The 10,166-nt window shown below is 51.3% G+C and overlaps 1 long non-coding RNA gene across 1 annotated transcript; it reads right to left on the bottom strand.

Annotated features, from left to right (window-relative positions):
- Positions 1-6,098: 6,098 nt before the first annotated feature.
- On the bottom strand, positions 6,099-7,119 carry LOC149363792 (uncharacterized). The gene is made up of 2 exons (XR_016288586.1): positions 6,854-7,119; positions 6,099-6,245 (listed from the first exon to the last, which is right to left on the bottom strand). It is a non-coding gene; the product is annotated as an uncharacterized LOC149363792 (long non-coding RNA).
- Between the last annotated feature and the right edge of the window lie 3,047 nt (positions 7,120-10,166).

Genomic DNA, 10,166 nt, shown 5'->3' with positions numbered 1-10,166 from the left:
ATCTTGCGTACGCCTTGACTCCAATGAATGACATATGCTTTGGAGCGGAGAAAAGACACAAACACACAGAACACAAACACGCATGGAGAAAAGCAAACGGGCGGTTGCCGGGTCCGCGCTTCGCCGTGTGTTTCGAACACAACCGACTTCCGCCCCTCCGCTCGTGAAACGGTGGGGAGGCCTAAAAGAAAATGAAAAGGTGGCTCGTTAACTGGGAATGACAAACAGATGTATGAAAGGATGCGCTCGCTAACAAGTCTAGGTGGTCGAGCCGATCGCGCCTCTCGATCGTTCAGTGTGCGGAGAAAATGCAAAAACCAAGAAAAGAATTCTATTGAAGGCGGGGCCATGACGTCGCCCTGTGACGCACTCCGCAGACACCACGCCTCCGGCTTTCACCGGAGAACGAAGGGGTGATTTTGCCTTGCCGAGCCTACTCGACGAGGAGCGGGAGAGAAGAATTTCGAGGAGGGAATGGAAGGAGAGGAGGCTCGCTCAAAGAGAGGTAGAGAGTGTCTGCTGCGCTGGGGTGGGCACGGGGCCTTTAATAAAAGGAGCGCCCGAGCGATGAAGAAACTAAGGCCCCTTTAGTGAACCATCGTAAGGGCACACAGACGGCGACGGGGAGCGACGTACAGCGGCCTGCGAGCATGTGAGGCGACGAAATAGGCCGTTCCGTATTGGTCCGGGCTAAAACGTTCTGCTTAATGTATTGGCCTATTTGGCTTCAAACACTTACCGCAAGGTAACTTGTGATAGTCTGCATTTTTTCATAGGTATGTACGGCGTAAGCTGCTCGGAGATCCTCAGAGAAGACAAGACGTCTGTTCTGTTCAACCGTTTATTCTCTGAGTAACGGAGCTGCGGCGGGGAGCGCGGGAGGCGCGCCCCACCGCTGCGAGAGGGAAAAGGGAGGAGAAGGAAAGAGCGCGCCAGATCAACTGGCCAGATGCGGGGGCGCGCGGGGTGCGGTCGGGTTCCTTTGAAGGGACGCCGCAGACTTCGACCGCAGCGGCGTTCACCTCCCGTTGCCGGAGGCGTAGGGAAGAAGCACGCGTAAGTTGTGCCGGCGAGGGCTGGCGCCATGGCTGGCGCACTACACGGCTCCCCCCCGAGAGAGGAAGCTAAGGCGACGAACAAGGGCGTCCGCAGAATTTTTTTCAGGGGGGGGCCCATTGGTTGTTGGCGCCGGAGGGGGGGGGGGGGTATATTCGTAGCGAAAAGGCACTATTTGCGGAGTAAATTTATTTATTTATATATAAATAAAAAATAAGTAAAATACACACATGAAAGAAAATTACAAGCAGCAAATTAAAGCGCGGATTGTAGAGATACATTGGAGTTTATCAACAAAGAAACAATTAAAATTAATAAAAATGCAAAAAGATACTATCAATACTCGAAGTGCTCAGTCTTACTGCATACGGGTTCTCGACTCACCCGAATTGATGACCAGCACACAGCGCAATATGTTCACAAACACACAACTACAGTCACTCAGTCAGTCTTCCTTGAACAGCAACTGTAGGCGCCTCGGATTTTTCTGGGCGAATTGCGTAGTTACACGGGTGATAAATTCATTTCTGTGCTTCATTACACGCTCTCAGTGCACAGTCATCATATATATTGATTGGAAAAATGGTTGAACGAGTACGTTGAAAACGATGACTATATACAACGAAAACTTATTTACAAGATAAATGCACGCTCGCAGCTTCATACACCTCGCTCCATCTTGCTCGCGCATCCGCACAGTCGAGCAACCGCACACACTCTGCTCGCCGCTCGTCGTTTTCTCGTCCGCTGTCTTGGTTGTTCTCACCTTCGTTGACAACCCGCCACTAAAAACACCGAAGCACAAACACAGAGGCGCGCACATGTGCAAGGGCTTACTTGCCACAATATCCACGAATGCGCACTTTTGGGGTGTAAGGAACGCCGCGCGACTTCCGAGGGGAAGGGACACCCGCAACTAATTCGGTCGGAAAATTTGTTTTTGTGCTTTTATGGGGTTCAGAGCCCCAAAACGACTCAGGCTATAAGGGACGGAGTAGTACAGAGTTTCGGATAATGTCGACCACCTGGGTCTCTTTACCATGCACTGACACGCACAGTACATGGGCGCTGTTGTGATTTGAGGCCCAGCCAGAGGTGACAGGCGAGCCAGGCAGGCGCCATCGGGCTGCGTTGACCAAAGGCAAGGGCGTCCGCAGAATTTTTTGCAGGGGGGGGCCCCATTGGTTGTTGGCGCCGGAGGGGTGGGGGTATGTTCGTAGCAAAAAGGCACTATTTGCGGAGTAAATTTATTTATTTATATACAAATAAAATAAATAAGTAAAATACACACATGAAAGAAAAATTACAAACAGCAAATTAAAGCGAGGCTAGGAGAGATACATTGGAGTTTATCAACGAAGAAACAATTAAAATTAATAAAAATGCAAAAAGATACTATCACTTCGTGGAGAAGAGTGCTCAGTCTTGCTGCATACGGGTTCTCGACACACCCGGATTGATGACCAGCACACAGCACAATATGTTCACAAACACGCAACGACAGTCACTCAGTCAGTCTTCCTTGAACAGAAACTGTAGACGCCTCGGATTTTTCTGGGCGACTTGCGTGATGACACTGGTGATAAATTCATTTCTGTGCTTCATTACACGCTCTCGGTGCACACTCATCATACAAAGGCCGTCCAGTCTGTCGTTTGTCATCGTTGAGCGTAGCCACGTTTTCACTCTCCTCATTGTACTGAAGGAGCGTTCGACCGTACAGGTAGTAACTGGCAAAGCCAGAGCCACCTCAATGGCTTTTGCAACACCAGGGAAGAATGTCTTGGCCTGATGTAGAAGCTCGCAGTAAGTTATTTCTGATGGGTCCCCAGTTTTGTTGCACCACATCTCGTACCAAGAGATGGCCTCTTCCTTGAAGTTGTCGATGCCGTAAAAGCACTGGAGTTCTTCGGCGAGAACAGCGAACTCAACACGGCTCAAGTGCTTCATTTTTGATGGATGCAGCTGGAGAAGTTTGAAGCTCCTCTCATTGCTTTCAGAGAAGCGCCGAGCTAAAGAAGCAGTGAGGGAGTCCAAGTACGGCACATATATTGCCACACGGTAGTATTCCTCTGGCGACTGAATCCCGTAGTTGTATCGGTGGGCCTGACGAGAGACTTGTCTTGGTACAGATATCACCACATTTAAGTGATTGGCTGCCTCCCTTGCTGCATTCATGATGTTAGAGAACTCCTCTACAGCGTTTGTCCGGTGGCCGCGAAAAATACGTTGTAGCTCAGTGATGTGGCCATGCACAGAATGGAAGTCCATGGATACACCTTGCAGAATGTTCGTAGCTGGTTCGAGCCGAGCGCTGTACTTCGCTACAATATGCAAGCAGACGATGAAAGATGAGCTTGTTGTCGCGCAGTAGAGGATGTGAGCTCGTTGTCTAGTTGCAGCGTTCGAGCATGATTCCGTGGACGCGAGCTGCTCGAGTGCTTCGACTATGGCCACGTAATGCTGAGAGAAGATCCTAATAGACTTGTACTTTGCAGACCATCTTGTCTCACACAGCATCGGAATGTTGGGCACCAATTTTCTCCGGAGCACGCTCTCGCGGAAGAAGTTTATGGTTTGTTTGATTATCCCAATTGTGTTTCGAATTTCAGAGACGTCGTTCAAATCGTTGATGACGAGATTTAGTTTGTGACTTGCACAGTGGAAAAATAGTGCCTTCGGGAACTGTTTTTGTATAATTTTGTTCACTTCAGCTTCTTTTCCAGCCATTGTAGAGCATCCATCGTACCCCTGTCCAACGAGGTTCGAAAGAATCAGTCCGACATTCGTCAAAAGCTTCAAGATTGCCGCGGCGATGCAAGCGGAGTTTAATTGCTCCAGCTCTACAAATCCCAAAAACTGCTCTCGAACGCACACTTCGACTTCCGCCTTGTCAATAAAGCGAACGCCTATAGACATCTGCTCTTTTCCTGAAATATCTGCAGTTTCGTCAGCAAGAACGGAAAAAGCAAACGCTTTGTTAGTTTCGGTAACTATCTGCTCTCTCAGGATGTCGCCACAGATTGTGATGATCTCGTTCTGGACGCGGACAGAAGTGTACTTGGCATTGCCAGCAGAAGAAGCGAAGTGCTCCTGAAGTAGAGTATCTCCAGCTTCTACACGAAAGTCAAGCAGATCATTGAAGACTCCACTATCGGACTGCTTGCCGCGAATCGGCAAGTCATGCGTCGCGCAAAAGACAATGGTGGAAACTATTGGAAATAGTTTCTCACGGTTCCTTTCAACTTGCGCGTGCAGTGCTCTGTTCAGCTGCTGTACAACGGGTAGCTGCTTGCCTTTCATCACATCCATAAAGTTCTGTGAGGCCGTCATTGCCTCCTGGTGCCATTGGGATTTTACGTGATCCCTGCACGCCTCGTGCATTTTTCTGTAGTTACTGAAAGCGCGCACGATAAAACTACCTTGAGTACCCCGGTGAACACGCGGAGGAAAAATGACGCAAAAACGACAAAAGGCGCCTTTCGCTGTCGCTGAGTACGCAAGCCAGGGGGCGTAATCTCCCAGCCACTGATGTCGAAAAGGCCTCTTTCCAGGTGTTACATCCTTCTTAAAATCATATGTGACATTTGGCGACCATGGCTTAGTAAGAAGACGTAACTTCGAAAAGTCCGGTATGCCAGTGAGTTTAGCTTTGCCTAGAAACTCTCCTAAGTCATATTCTTGAGGCAAGTTATTTGTTTTCTTGATGTTGTCTCCGGACTTCGATCCCAAGCAAGGAGAAAGGGAATCGTTTCGGCTTACTGCGTGACCGGAGCTCGCTGGTGGAGTTCCTTCCATGGAGACAACGACGCCGGCTACTGTCCGGTGATGAAAGGTTGCATCGCTCTGGTCAAATCCGGACTTGAATCCCAAGAAAGGAGAAATGGAATCATCTCGGCCTGCTGCATCACCTGAACTCACTGTTGACAGAGTCCCTTCCATGGAGTCGATGACATCAGCTACTGTCCGGTGATAAAAGCTTGCATCACTCTGTTCAAATGCTACACCGTTGTCACATGTCACACCAGAATCTGCAGGGGCGCATTTGGATAATGCTTCGTCAGACAACCGCTGACGCTTGAAGAAGCGTCGAATATCCATCATTCGGGACCGCGCGAGACAAAGCTGGCTATGGAGTTCCTCGGGGTTGGTAGTGTTAAAAATATATACACATTGATTGGAAAAACGGTTGAATGCGTACGTTGAAAACAAAAAATGACTATGTATGCAGCGAAAACTTATTTACAAGATAAATGCACGCTCGCAGCTTCATACACCTCGCTCCATCTTGCTCGCGCAACCGCACAGTCGAGTATTTGCACACACACTACTCGCCGCTCGTCGTTTTCTCGTCCGCTGTCTTGGTTGTTCTCAGCTTCGTTGACAACCGGCCACTAAAAACACCGAAGCACAAACAAAGAGGCGCGCACACGCAAGGAACGCCGCGCGACTTCCGAGGGGAAGGGACACTCGCCACTCCGGTCGGAAAATTTGTTTTGTGTGTTTTTATGAGGTTCAGAGCCCCAAAACGACTCAGGCTATGAGGGACGGACGGTCTCTTTACCATGCACTGACATCGCACAGTACATGGGCGCTGTTGGGATTTGAGGCCCAGCCAGAGGTGACAGGCGAGCCAGGCAGGCGCCATCGGGCTGCCTTGACCAAAGGCGCTGGTTTCCGGAGAAGACGCAAGGAACGCTGGTGTGGGGGCGCCTCTGGAGACTGCGTCGCCGTGAACAAAAGCAGCTAATCCCCTTTGCCGAAAATTCTGAAAGCGGCGCTTGTACCGAACTGCCCCAAGCAACCACCGATATCCTTCGGACGGCCGACAGAGGTCTGTTTCGGATGTTCTGTACGTCCGCTGAACATCCGCAAACAGCCGGTAGACGTCCGTCGGCCGTCCGAAAGGTGGCCAAAGGTATACGGTTCGCCCGTCGACGGACGTCCAGTTGAGTACGTCCATTGGCGGATCTTTCTCGAATATTCGCATATATGGTGCATGCGTGCTTTTTTCACTCCGCGCGATGCAATAAAACCAAAAACAATTTGATGCATAGCACGCATATTTTATTGTGGTTGATGATACATCAGCAGAGCAATGGGTTATATTCGGAAAATTTCTTAAATGTGACTCTTCAAATGTGGCAAGCTTGGGACACACATCCGTAATCTTCCCACCCACAGGATTTCTGAAATAAAAAGAACGCGGCAAACATCACACACGTGAAACAAATGGCACAATGCAGCAGCCCAAGTAAAAACATTGGAACCAATTAATAGAAGTGTTTAATGCTGCAAGTATAACAGATAATGCACTTTAACAAACACCTCAATAAGAATAAGGCAATAACAGCTCTCATTTTTCCACACCATATTTGACAATGTATCTGTTCTTTATTTATTCTCATGGGCCTTAGGGCACTAACCTGCGCAGCACTGTACGCGACTGTGCACAGAAAGCCGCAAAGCTTCCGTCGCGAACTACACGTGCTTCCTATGGTCTGCCTTTCGCGCGTTGTCACTCTTTATATAGGCACAGTGAACCTAGCGATGCCTTAAAAATTAACAAGATGCGAAAATACTCCGTCCCGCAACTTTGAAGAGGAGTGGGAATTAGCCGCGCTAGTTCAGGGCTCCCGCAGCTGTGTGATGTAGGCTCCCGAAAGTGTGAGAACAGCACACACTTGTGGAAGCCATCTCCTCGCGCTTACTGCTCCCACTGTCCTGTGAACGAATGTTATATGAGCATGCTGCATTGTCCTAGAAGCAAGTTCCAAGAAGTGTACTGGATACATACCTTCGTAGGCAATCACATGTGCACTAAGCCTTCTTTAAACCAAGGTCGATGCAGTACGGGATTCCGGTGTTCCAGAAGAGCTTCAGGCGCTTCCCGTATCTTTCGAATTGCTTAAGTTACATACTACTTTCGACCACAGACCGAACATAGCCACACATTATAATAAAAGCGCTATAAAGCTCTTGCGGGACAACACTACGCGACAAACCAACAACAGCGCTACGGAGCCGTACTGATGGATTGGATTGGACTGACCGCGAACTGACATCTATGATGATGGTTTTGACATTGATACTTACTAATACTTGCGTATGGTTTCAATTGCAAGTTTAGCTAGCAAAACGGTGGACATGTCGCACAACTCCACTAATTTGGAGAAGTTTTATAAATACAAAACTAGTCATTGAGTTCTTGCAAAATTCTGCAACACCTGCTTCTCCTCTTAGATAAATTTAGCTCGTTGGCGGCTCTTGCACTGCAGGAAGGAGTGGAATCGAACCAATTTACAAACATCTTCGCGTCAAACCCTCCAACTGATGCAAATAAAACAGTGTACATACATGAAAGACGCGAATTTTCTGTGAAATAAAAAACGTCCATACTCATGGCCTGGGAAAATACTCGGCCTTACATCCTTCGGACGTACACCTCGTCTCTCATGCGGATATACAAAAGTGGACACTGTCTGTACGTCCGGCGGATGTACGAATACGGATATCCGAAATCGGATTCTGTTCGTACGTCCGATGGACGTCCGATCTCGGCAAAGGACGTTCGGATCTAGCTCGTACGTCCGACGGATATCTGTGGTTGCTTGGGGCGCTCTCCCGTGGATCGGAGGAGACAGCGAGCGGCGGCGGCGCCAACTCATCGCCCGCTTGCCCCTGAGCAGTCCGACAAAGCGGGGATGGACACGGCTGATTTGTCCCTCCCTCCTGAAGAATTCATCGGTGGCCGGGGTGTGCACTGTCTGCCTCCGTGTCGCTATCTCTCTAGAGATCAAAGAAACAGGCACACATCTCAAGACGGCTCGAAACACATGCTCGCCGGTGCCGCTGTATGTCTGCAACGACGCGTCCCCGGACGCGGCACTTTGCAGATGTGACCCAAAGCGTGGAAGCAGGGCCGCTTTTACTCTTTTGGCTGAGCGCACCGCCGCCCCTGACGTGCGGCCATCACTCACGGTTCGAGTGAGTGATTTTCCAGGGGGGTGCAGCCGCCCCCCCTTGCCCCCCCCCTCCGGACGCCCATGACCAAAGGCGCTGGTTTTCGGAGAAGACGCAAGGAACGCTGGTGTGGGGGCGCCTCTGGAGACTGCGTCGCCGTGAACAAAAGCAGCTAATCCCCTTTGCCGAAGGTTCTGAAAGCGGCGCTTCTACCGCACTGAGCTCTCCCGTGGATCGGAGGAGACAGCGAGCGGCGGCGGCGCCAACTCGTCGCCCGCTTGCCCCTGAGCAGCCCGATAAAGCGGGGGTGGACACGGCTGATTTGTCCTTCCCCCCTCAAGAATTCATCGGTGGCCGGCGTACGAACGTATCCTGATTCTAGCGAGCGACCTGTGCCCTCTTAGCGCGCGAGCGGCGCGAACTTGATTACTTTTGTATTTTGTAAATAGTGTACAAAGCTCTCCCCTGTCCTTTCTCGCTGTCGCTCCCCTCTATACTTCTCCTCACTATCCTCTCCCTTTCCCTTTCGTTTCCGCCGGCTGCAGCTCGGGTGCTTAAGATATTAGATAGCAATTGCCGCGGCCGGCAACACTCTTTTGCTTCACTTTTTATTTTTATTTTTATTTTTTAAAATAAACCACTACCACCACCACCACCTGTGCCCTGTGCACTGTCTGCCTCCGTGTCGCTATCTCTCTAGAGATCAAAGAAACAGACACCCATCTCGAAACACATGCTCGCCGGTGCCGCTGCATGTCTGCAACAGGTCGTCCTTCAGCAGAGCTGGCGGTGGCGTGGTTTGAAAACGGCGGAACGACGCGCGCCCGGACGCGGCATTTCGCAGATGTGACCAAGCGTCGAAGCGGGGCTGCTTTTACCCTTTTGGCTGAGCGCACCACCGCCCCTGGCGTGCGGCCATCACTCACGGTTCGAGTGAGTGATTTTCCAGGGGGGTGCAGCCGCCCCCCCTTGCCCCCCCCTCCGGACGCCCATGGCGACGAACGATTTACTTCTTTGGGCAGCTGGGATGCCAGTGGACGCGACGAGCCGGAGGAGCTTGCTGTCGGTCGGAACTGAATGGGGCTGTCGCAAGTGCAGGCGCCGAAACGCAAGAGACTGGGGCCTCGGTGTACGCTGGCTTGAGTCGTTCGAGGGCCACTGCATCTCGCGTTCCGTTCAAGTCTACCAGGAAAGTGGAAGGACGGCGCTCAAGGACGCGGAAGGGGCCGAGATAATGTGGTTGGAGGGAACCACGCACAGGGCCGTAACGCACGAAAACATGGGTTGCTGTCTTTAAGTCTGGAGTCACGTACACAGTGCGTTGGTGTTCTCGCGTCGGCTGTGGTTGAAGGTGGCGGAGGATATGCCGGAGCCTGTCGACGTATTCACTTGCTGTGGACGGGACGGCGGGTTTCGCGCTTTCCAAGAAATCGGCTGGAAGACGAAGGGAGGTTCCATAAACAAGCTCGGCACAGGCGCACGAAAGGTCCTCTTTGAAGGCAGATCGGATTCCGAGCAGCGTGAGCGGAAGAGCTTCGAGCCACTTGACGGGGGGTCCGTGCGCCGTAAGTGCTGCTTTGAGGTGCCGATGGAAACGCTCTACGAGTCCGTTTGTTTGTGGATGGTAAGATGCAGTCCGTAGCCGTGCTGCTCCGAGCAGTTTGAGGAGTTCTGTGAAAAGCGATGACTCGAACTGGCGACCGCGGTCCGTGACGATGGTTGTGGGGCAGCCGAACCGCGCCACCCAAGTAGAGACGAAGGCCGCGGCGACAGTGGCTGCTGTGATGTCGGCGATTGGTGTAGCCTCAGGCCATCGGGTGAAGCGATCGATGCATGTCAATAAATACCGGTGACCTTGGCAGTGGGGTAGGGGGCCAACGATGTCGATATGGACTACTGCGAAGCGTTCGTCGGGCTGCAGGAAACGCTGCGTTGGGGGCACAGGGTACCGGTGTACTTTCGCACGTTGGCAGGGTGCACACGCGCGGACCCAGTCGCGAATGTCAGTGTTCATGCGGATCCAGACAAAGCGGGATTTGATCAGCTTTTGAGTTGCACGAATTCCAGAATGGGAAAGGGTGTGCAAGGATTCGAAGATTTTCTTGCGGAAATCGATGGGCAAAAGGGGCCTTGGCGTACCTGTGGAG

This window comes from Amblyomma mixtum, chromosome 2 (genome assembly GCF_055824585.1).
Source record: "Amblyomma mixtum isolate Tamu chromosome 2, ASM5582458v1, whole genome shotgun sequence".
Classification (NCBI taxonomy): domain Eukaryota; kingdom Metazoa; phylum Arthropoda; class Arachnida; order Ixodida; family Ixodidae; genus Amblyomma; species Amblyomma mixtum.
Note: the sequence above shows the minus strand (reverse complement) of the source record. Positions and strands in the feature narration are given on the sequence as shown.